The sequence below is a fragment of the Artibeus jamaicensis genome, unplaced genomic scaffold (genome assembly GCF_021234435.1).
Source record: "Artibeus jamaicensis isolate MK-2021 breed Jamaican fruit bat unplaced genomic scaffold, CSHL_Jam_final scaffold_1689, whole genome shotgun sequence".
Lineage (NCBI taxonomy): Eukaryota > Metazoa > Chordata > Mammalia > Chiroptera > Phyllostomidae > Artibeus > Artibeus jamaicensis.
The window spans coordinates 6,707,326-6,717,581 of record NW_026522029.1 but is presented as its reverse complement, the minus strand read 5'-3'; the positions used below and the strand labels follow the sequence as shown (position 1 = coordinate 6,717,581).

Sequence of the window (10,256 nt, the reverse complement as noted above, 5' to 3'; positions counted from 1 at the left end):
TGGGGAAACTGGACAGCCACGTGCAAAAGGATCAAAATTGGATCACTATCTCATGCAAAATTAACTTAAAATGGATGGAGGACCTGAAATCATAAATCTAGAGGAAACATAGGTGGTAAGTTTCTTGACATAGGTCTTGATGGTGAATCTGACGCCAAAAGTAAGGGCAACAGAAGCAAAAACAAGTGGGGCTATTCCAAATTAGAGAGCTTCTGCACAGCAACGAAAACCAGCAACAAAACAAAAGGCAACCTCCTGCGAGGGAGAAAATATCTGCAAATCATGTCTGAGAAGGTGTTAATATTCAAAATAAATAAAGAACTCATACAACTCAATAGCAAAAGCACCCAAACGATCCAATTAAAGAATGGGCAGAAGATCAGAATAGACATGTTTCCAGAGAAGATATAACAGATGTTCAACAGGCACGTGAAAAGATGTTCGACATCATCAATTTTCAGGAAAATGCAAATCACTACCACAATGATCTATTAGCTCACACCTATTAGAATGGCTGTTACCAGAAAGACAAGAAATGATATACCAGCAAGAATGTGGAGGAAAGGGAACTCTTCTGCACTGTTGGGTGAAAATGTAAATGGGTCCAACCACTATGAAAAACAGTACAGAGTTCCTCAAAAATTAAAAATAGAACTACCATATGATCTAGCAATTCTACTGCTGGGTATTTACGTGAAAAAAACTAAAGACGCTAATTGGGAAAGATAGGCATCCCTATGTTCATTGCAGCACTTTATGCAATAGCCAGTATGTGGAAGCAGCCTGAAGTAACCATCAATGAATAAAAATTTTGATATACATACATACACATACACGCATATGCACACAATGGAATATCATTCAGTCATGAAAAAATATGAAATCTTGCCAATATGCTGTTAAATAAATTAGACAGAGAGAGGTAGAGAAAGACAAATACCACATGACCTATCTTCCATGTAGAATTTAAAATAAACCAAACTCGTAGATCTGAAGAACAGATTGGTGTTTGCCAGGGGCAGGGACTCAGAGAGTGGGACAAGTGGTTGAAGGGAGGTAAAAAGGTAAAAAAAAAAAATAGGTGCCAGATGACAAGCACAGAGCTCTTACCACGTCACTCACCACGCAAGTTGGACGGCACCTCTATGGTCCACACTCTGTTCAGTGAGACCAGTCTGCTGATCACTTGCTCGTACATCACAGAAATGTCAAGTTACCACAGAATATTCTAAGTGCTCCTTGTCCCTTTCTGTATTTATCTTAAGGCCAACTGCTGCTCTGGTCGGAGTGGTTGTTTCCTTCCAAAATTCATATGTCGAAATCGTAACTCCCCAAAGATGGTGGATTAGAAGGTGGCTACTTGGCAGGGGCTGAGGCTGGGAGGGTGGAGCCCCCGGAAGGGGGTTGGTGCCCTTGTGAGAGAGACCCCCAGAGAGCTCCCAGCCCCTCCCACCAGGAGAGGAGGCAGGAAGACGTTGCGAAGCGCCAGAAAGGAGCCCCTAACTGGACCACGACCACGCTGACACCTTGATCTCAGACCCTAATCTTCCAGAATCGTAAGAAATAAAGAAAAGAACCTCCTTGCTGCTGTTCACAAGCTACTTGGCCTGAGACACTTTGTTACAGCGGCCCCAATGGGCTAGGACCATGCAGCAAACAATTCTGTTGAAAAATAAATGCTATAATTCCTTTATAATACAAAAAAGTAACTAAATATAAACAAACAAATAAATAAATAGAACAAAAAAATTAAAACAAAATATTTTTTTCTGAACGTTTGGGCCAAAAACGTGGGTGCGCACTGTACACAACAAAATACAGTATACATTCTCTCTTCACAACGCACACACTCCTAAAACATTTATTGAGAACTTACCATGTGCCTGGAACTTTTCGAGGCTCTGGGAATATGGTGATGAACAGAACAGGTCAGGTCCCTGCCCACAGGACAATTACATTCTGACTCAGCCAAGGTTTTGCCACCCAGAGACTGGTTCCAGTTGGAGATCTTGCCAATTAATAGCTCTGTGCTTTTTGTACAACTCATTTAATCCCCCAGTCAAGTTGTCCCCTCTCCAAAATGACATACTTTAATGGTGTCGTTGGTGGGATGAGATTAGGTTCCGTGGAATCGTTTTGAAAACTGTAAAATGACATACCAAGGCGAGGTCCCAGTTTTACTTTCCTGGAGGCGGGGACCGTAATATCTTTCCTACCTTTGTATCCTCCGCAATGAGCCTGAGTACTTGGCAAGCAGCAAGCACCCCATTAAGGTTTGTTAAACAAATGTATGTAAGGTACTAACTACATATGTGAGGTATATTTTTATGCAAAAACCACTGCACCAATGGGAAAAGTGTATCAGGCACAGCAGATGTAATTAATTCTACTTCTGGTTTATAGGTTTCTAAGAGGCTGAGGTCTAAAAAGACACTTTCTCAATCGTTGTTAGATAGAAGCCTCTTTTCATTGATCTGTATCACAACCTGAATGCTTCTTAAAGGCCTTTTCCATAAATTGACCCTGGCAGCAGCCAGGCAGGTCCTGACATTTCCAAGCATGTCCTGCTCTCTAGGATTAGAGTGCCCTAGGCTTAGGGAGCGTTCAGAAGGAAAGGCTGCATTGCAAGTCTGTTTCTCTTCGAAAGTTTGAATCTCATGTTAGAAAAGCTCGTGACTTTATTTTTATTTAAGATCAGTTCCTTCAGTTCCATGGTGAAAGCTATAGGAAGAATAATAGTAAAAGCATGGGTCCACTGATGTAACACTAAATAGGTTAGCACAGATAAGCAAAGGGTAACTTTGTTTATGTGTAAGCTATTTTCTAAAGGCCAAAGTCTGTTACATGCAAGTCCCCATGTCACATATAAAGCTTTGTGCTTCCATCAATATTGAATAAACTTGTTGGTGTGCCCAACTGTACTTTTCCAGTTTTACTGGAATGCGTATTCACATTTACCAATACTGAGGGAGTTTAAAGAACCTAAAGTGAGGCTTAAATGGTATTGAGCACTGTCTTGCGGCAATTAATTGAATCCAGATTCTAGGAAAAATACATGATAGTGGAAGCTGGGGAGAAAAGAACATTCCCTTGAAAATTATTTTTTTCTTAGGAAAAAAGGAAAATCAACACCCTCTCAGCAGGCACAGATGCTGTGGCCATTGAGCCTCTCTGAACAAGGCGAGAGTCCCTTAGTCAGCGAAGTCACTCGTTGGGCCAGCAGTTTTGGTAGTTTGGGCGATCCTCATCACCCTCCGGCTCCAAGTCCTCCATTTCCCGGAACAGAGACTCATCCACCCCAACGTGGTTTCCAGCATCCTCCAAGAACTGGACATCACAGGTCAAGGCTCTATCAGTCCCAAAGAGCTGTTTCCCGCTTAATTTATTTTTTCCTGCGTGTTCTCCTTTCATTCGGTGCTTATACATTTTCAGGAGTTTCGCAAAACTTGGAAGGCCAAGTTAAGACATTCCCAGTTGTGACAGGGATGCCGTGAAATAACTGCCTCCCAGCTTCTGCTGCATTTCCTCTTTGTTTCTCCTGGGGCATAAAGACATCCTCACCAGATTCCTCACAGGAGTGTAACTCAACTCAGTGGCTAGTGGAGGAGCACTCAGTGGACGTAAAAAGACGACAGACCGACACTGGCATGATTAAAACACTCTGCAAGGAGGAATATGTAGTAATAGGAAATGAAATAAATACAAAAATAAAGGACAAGGCCGCAGCGAAGTAAAAACAGAAGCAGTGACATTTCAGAGAGGAAAAATCAGAAAAGGTTCCAGGGAAGAACTACAATATGACACAGACCTTCAAGGATTTCAACAGATTGGGGGTCTGAGGTGGGAGGCACTGTTTCAGGCAGAGACAATTTAGGCAAGTGAGTCGGCTCCTTCATAAAAAGTTGGTAGGTATTAGAGGGAGTAGTTCGACTTTGCTGGAGAACCAGCCCTGTCTACGAAAGGCTGAAGTGCAAGGTCAGGCTGGAGAAGAGAGATGGAGGAGATACACCACCGGGCAAAGGGCAGACTCAGTAGTTTGTACCTAATTTGGCAGAGAACTACTATTAATTTTTTGTAAATAGGGTAGGGTTGTAATCTGGCCCTGCTTTAGAGAGATGGTTCTGGCAAGAACACAAGAGGGACTGAAGGGAAAGAAACTAAGCAGACCAAGTGGAAGACTATAACAGAAGCCCAGGCTACAGGTCATCCGTCCCTGACTTTGGGCAGGGGCCAGGCAGATGGAGAGGGCAGAGGGAAGGGACACTGTGTAGGAAGGAGCTATACCTGTCTAACATAGGAACCCCTGGCCATATGCGGCTGTTTAAGTCAAATTAACATTCATTAAAGTTAAGGAAGAGTTAAAATCCAGTTCCTCAGTCGTATTAGCCCCATTTCAAGTGCTCGAAAGCCACCTGCAACCTCTGTGTTGGGCGATGCGGACCTAGAACACGTCCGTCTGCAGAATGTGCTACTGGACGGTGCGGATTGCTGCGCTTTGGGGACTGACTGGGGAAGGGGATGGGACGACGGGTTACACTGCGGTCTGTCTAGTGGCTGAGAACTGAGAAAGGCAGTGCCCTGAGCCAAAAAGGGAAATCGGGAGGAGGAGGAGTTGGATTTAGGGGGAAAGATGTCCACTGTTTCAAACACCAGGCAGAATAAAGCACCTGTCCAAATGCTTGGCTGTCCCAGGTGAAAGGAGAGAGCGGGTGAAGCACAGTGGGCTCTCCCAGTGCTGGTAAAGGGGCCAGGCAGTATGTAGTTGGCTCATTCCCTCCTACACCTTGGTTCTCCCAGCTCCTGCAGCCCCCTCCACCTCTGCCAGGCCAAGCCTCACATATAAACTGGGAGGAGGGCAGGGGACCAGAGAACTCTAGCGCCGGAACCCTTTTTTCCCACAGCTACCTTCACTTCCCCTGTCCCAGCTGCCTTACTCACCCTTCCCCATGCTCCATCCTTGGAAAGTCCCCTTACTTCCACGCACTGATTGCTTCCTCTTGAACTATTCTTTCCCACAGGGACCATCGAACCATTGGCTCCGCCACTTTGAGACATGCCCTCTTCCTTCCCAGCTGAGATTCCAAGGTCTGTCCCTGTTACCACTCCCTGACATGTTCCCCTCCCCCTTTTATTGAACTTCACCAGCAAAACCCAGGGGGAAAACCACACAATCTTGCTGTGTGGTCTCGCTTTCAGTATAGGACCATGAACGCGAGAGGGCCCCCAGCATTGTCCAAACTACTACACCCCTCTAGTAACTCTTCCACTGTCCAAGGACATCCTTTCTCACCTTCTTCTATCTCCTCAAATGACCAATAGCCCAACCCCAATCACAGCTGTCACATAAAGGAAAGCACACAGTCCAGATCTAACTCATCAAACCCAGCGAGGCAGCCGGCACAGACAGTACGAAGGGGAAAAGGTGCACTGTGTGTGGGTGGGGTGGGTGGACGGGATTGCGAACAGGCACCACCACTCTTTTAGGTGGAGTGATTAGAAAAGATGCCCCTTCTCCAGGCCGATGTGGCCTCGCAGTTTGGTTGGTAGAAGAACAGGGGCTGGATTTCAGTTCCACCTGCCCCCTCCTGCTGCACAGTAGCCTAAACATGCCACCCAGTGTACTACTCGACAGACCTGCATTTGCACCCAGACTTTGCCTTCTTCCCCAAAATAGTGTGTGAACAGTGTCCTTGCTCCTATCCAAGGTCAATCCCTTCATTTCTCTGCCAGGTCCAGCTGCCTCTCCCCTAGCTGAGGACACTCTTTCTCCAGTCATGCTCTCTTATCTTTGGCCTCATCACCGTTCTACCTTAGAGAATCCTTCCGGTATACCAACATGAGGAACCTCTTCCATTTTAAAATACCCTCCCCTTGATCCCAGGCAATCCTCTGGCTAAGGCCTGGGTCTCAGTTGCTCTTTACAGAGAAGTTCCTTAAGAGCTCTTTAGAGTTGCTATAAACACTTTCTCTTCCCCGCCTCCCATTCTCTCGTTAACACACCCTAATCAGACTTTCTCCCCTTTGACCCTGTTGAAATTGCTTCTGTCCAGGACATCAGCTACCTTGACCAGGCCAAATGCAGCCTTCGAATTCTCAGATCTCTTCTTACTCATTTAATCAGTATTTGATAAGATGGATCACTCCTACCTTCCTGAAACAATTCTTATCTCCTAACATTCCACCCTCTCCAGGTGTTCATCCTATCTTCTCCTTTTCTACTAAAACCCCAAGTGCTGGCTTTCCTTTCAATCCTTCTCCCCCAGCTAATCTCCCTCCTGAAGCGATTTTATGTAAACCTAAGGCTTAACAAGCATCTTTGTGCTGATGAATCCCAAGTCTGTATCTTCAGACTTAAATCCAGTGGTTTATTCATCTCCACTTGGACATCTAACAAGCACCTTATGTAACGTGTGTGACATAACATGTGCGACACTTCCTTCACCCCACATTTTCTTAGTCTTCCCCAACTCATTAAATGGCATGTGATTAACCCGTCCGTCAAGGCCCTGAACCTAAGAATCACCCATAATCTTTTTGTTCCTTCACATACCCTGCCAAAATCATTTGTTAGAAATGTGTCTGAACTGTCCTCTTCTCAGCCCTTCCCTGCCCCCATCCTATCCCTTCCTTGCTATTGTGTATTTTACACACATTAGTAAGAGTAACTTTGAAATACATGAATCAGATGTTGTCATTCCTCCACTCACCCTCCCATGGCTTTCTGTTGTTCTTATAATAGCCCATAAGGCTCCATTAGATCTGGTCACTCCCCCACCTCTCAGCCTACTACTTGCTCTCTGGCCAGTTGACTCCTCAGCCGTGCTGGCCTTTTGTTACTCCAGCAACAAGCCAGGCGCATTCCCACCTCTGAACTTACGCTGATTTTCTTTCAGCTTGGAAAGGCTATTCTACCCTCCTTCCCTCGCCCCATGTATTGGCTAGGCTCCTACTTGCATATCACACTTGCATGTGCTCAGAGGTTTCCCCTGAGTGAAAATACCTGGTCAGCTATGAAGTCACCTCCTTCCCAGGTTTTTTTTTTTTTTCACACCACTTATCCCTACCTAGAATTTTTGTTTGTTTGCTGTCTGTCTCCTGACTCCCATCTTACTGGAAGGCAAGCTTCACGATGGCCATTGCCTGCCTATGGCTTTATCCCTTGCGCCTAGAATAGTGCCTGGCACAATAGGTGGTCAGTTGGCATTTGTCCAACGACTGCATCCCCGCCAAGATTTTACTCCTCCTGAATCTTTGGACTCTTCCTCCGTCCGTTTCCGGACTTACGCACCCCCCCACACCCCAACCTCCGCAGAGCCTCGACTCTCTACACCTCCCCCAAGGTCTTTGGCTGTCTCCACCCCTTCCTGCGCGTCCCCTTTAAGCGGACTCCGGAAAGCCGCGGGGAAGGCGGGCCGAAACCTCGCTGACGCGAACTCCGAGGGGCGGGGCGGGACTAGGGGGTGGGGCCTGCGTCCTGCGTGCGTGCGCGTTCTGGAGGCGCCGCCGCCGCCGCCGCCGCTGCCGCTGTTGAGGCCGCCGCCGTCGTCTCCGCGCAGAGCCGAAGCAGGAGCCACGGCCGAGAGGAGGGAGGAGGAGGAGGAGGAGGTGGAGGAGGCGCTGGACCGGGCGGGGTGAGTGAGGGGCGGGGAGCCGGAGCCACCCCAGAGGGAGCGGGGGGCGCGGGTCGGTCGAGCCGGGGTTGAGGCGACTCCTGTCGCCGGTCAGTCCCGTGGTTCCCCCTTCCTCCTCCGCGTTCCCTCGGTGTCCGGGGCGGCGGCCCGGGGGCCTGGCCGGCGGGAGGGGCCAGGGCTTGCGGAGGCCCGGCCGCCACCGCCAGGGCCAGAGCCAACCACGCCCGCGGAGGGAGCCGGTCGACTGTGGCTGGGCCTGCGGGAGACGGACGGGAGGGGCCCGGGCCGGGTGTGGGAGAGAAAGAGGACATTGTGTCCCCCACCCTCCAACTCCCGGAGGTGTCATGGCACAAGCCCATTTCCCTCGCCTTCTCCCCGGACGCAGTGCCCTCGTCCCTCGCAGCCTGAGAGATAGAGAAGAACGGACATCGCCGCTATTTTCCTCTCGCGTGTCCCCAGACTAGGGTCAGATCCTCCTTTAAACCCAGTTCTCCCTTTGGGGGCACTCGAAGAGGGGATGGGCGCGTTGGGTGAATTATTTGCCCTCCCGCCAGTGCTGGCGAGGTGCGGGTAGATGGAAGCGTTGCCCTGTGTTCTGTCGGTCAGGGTCCAGGGTCTCCCTTGCCTTCCTTTATCTCCCGGTGCACAGGGCTGACATCTCTACGACCCACTCCACCTCCCGGCCCCTTTCCCGCCCTCTCTTCCCCAGGTCTTCGTAGCATGCCATGTGTTCGTCTTGGCGTTGCTTTTTGGGGGTCTCTGCTTCCCTAAATTTTGATAGGGAGGAGGTCCGTCTGAATCTTATTTTCCTTCAAACTGGTACTAGTAGGGGTTGTCGTTTGCCCCCTCACTCAGGAAGTTAAGGGACAGTGTCTTAAGCTGAATTGTGTAATTTACTGCTATGGGGAGAAGGTGAGGGAGGACACTTTTGCCTAAAAAATGAGGTCTTTTCACGGGGCTGACAACCAGAGTTTAGGGGACCTTTTGACTTCTTGGGAAAAGAACTCGCGTGGAGCGGTTAGGTGTTTCTTTTTGGGAGGGAGCATCGTTTTGCCGTTGCTTTGAAGGGAGGAGAGTGTAAGAAATGAAAGGGACCAGTAAGAGGGCAGGAGGTTAATGGGCCACGGCCTTACAGGTGGCCACAGTTTTCTGCTTCCTGAGTGTGGGAGGAGGATTCTTTCTGTTTTTAATCACTGTCAGAGTCAAGCATTAGCTCTCAGTGGTGATGTGGGGCTCCTACCTTCAAAAGCACGCCGAAGGGCAGCCTCAGAAGGGGTGCTGCTGGAAACAGGATTTGGAAACTTTCTTTTGGTTTCCTGTCAGTGTGTGGGGGTGGGTGTGCATATGTGTAGTTTTTCTTTTCTTTTGATGTAATTGATATCTGCCATATTTTGACATAAAAGCACTAAATCAGGCCCCGAGCTCCTTTGTGTCTTTTTTATGATTTCCTATAACACTTTCTGTTTTGAAATTACATTTGCGTTGGTTGAAATTCCTTTTTATTCTGGTGTTTTAGTGAATCTTGTGCTTCCTCTGTACTTTGAATTCTATACTGCAAACTATAATTAGGTACAAGTTTTTGAGGATAGCACGGTGCCTGGTGCATGGTAGGCACTCAGTATTTCTTGAGTGAATTGAATGATTTACAGAATGGGCCTGGGTATTGTACATCTTCTATGCTTTTGAGCAGTACCGTACGTTTGAATGTTGCATTTCACTTCCAATATATAAAATAATAATTCTTGATCTTTTCTAGGCCACTGACATTTTTGAGAATATAATGAAATATATAGACTGCAGAAAATAAGTAATAGGCATTTATGTACAAAATTTTGCATGCAGTTACAGGGACCCTCTGAAGCCAACCATGGATACCTGTCTGAAAAGTGAACCGGAGCTCTGATTATTGCCAGTTGCATATTAAAGCTGTGCAGAAGCCTTGTTCATTTTCTGTGTGTCCTCAGGAATGGCAGTCTTTACACTTGCAGATTAAACTTTGGGTCTTTGGGAACAAGATTTAAGAGTGATTGTTATTGCCATCTTATGGGGCAAAGTTCTCTTTAATAGCTGCTACAAGTCATTAACAGTTACTGATGGCTTCCAAGGAAATCAGATTGCTATAGTTGCTTTTGGAAGCTTAAAATCATAGTCACGATGAATTTACAATTTTTATTGTACAAACTTCTGAGCAGTATGAACAGCACTTGAAAATGTTCACAAATCAGACTATTCAGTTTTCCTGTTCTCTCTTCCAATCTTGTTTATATGCATGGTATTTCATGTAGTTAATAATTATTGTATCAACATTCAGTATTAATTCAATAAATGCTTTCCAAATATCTTTGGGAATAAAACCAAGTCCTTACTGTCACAGAGTTTATGTTCTGATAAGGAGAGATGAGCCATGACCACATAAATAAAAAATATGTCAGATTTTAAGAGCTATGCAGAAGAGTCAAGTAGGGTGAGAGGACCACGCAACAGTGCAGGCAAAGATAGGCAGGGAGACGTGAGACAGAGCGGGGACCTGGAGGAAGCAAGGGGTGTGCACTTTTGGGGAAGAAGGGGGCTGGCAGAGAGAACTGCAAGTAAGTGCAAAGACGTGTACTCTGCCTTTTTTAGAAC

At 47.1% G+C, this 10,256-nt stretch overlaps 1 protein-coding gene across 2 annotated transcripts in view; it reads left to right on the top strand.

Moving 5' to 3' along the window:
• The first annotated feature begins 7,520 nt into the window (after positions 1 to 7,520).
• The window catches only part of RAP1A (RAP1A, member of RAS oncogene family), a 65,100-nt gene continuing 62,364 nt past the window's right edge, over positions 7,521 to 10,256 (top strand). Inside the window, exon 1 of one of the 2 annotated variants that reach the window (XM_037152548.2) lies at positions 7,521 to 7,631. The gene's annotated coding sequence lies outside the window, so the exon portion shown is untranslated. The remainder of the gene's footprint in view (positions 7,632 to 10,256) is intronic. The other variant, XM_053655877.1, reaches the window with a different exon arrangement.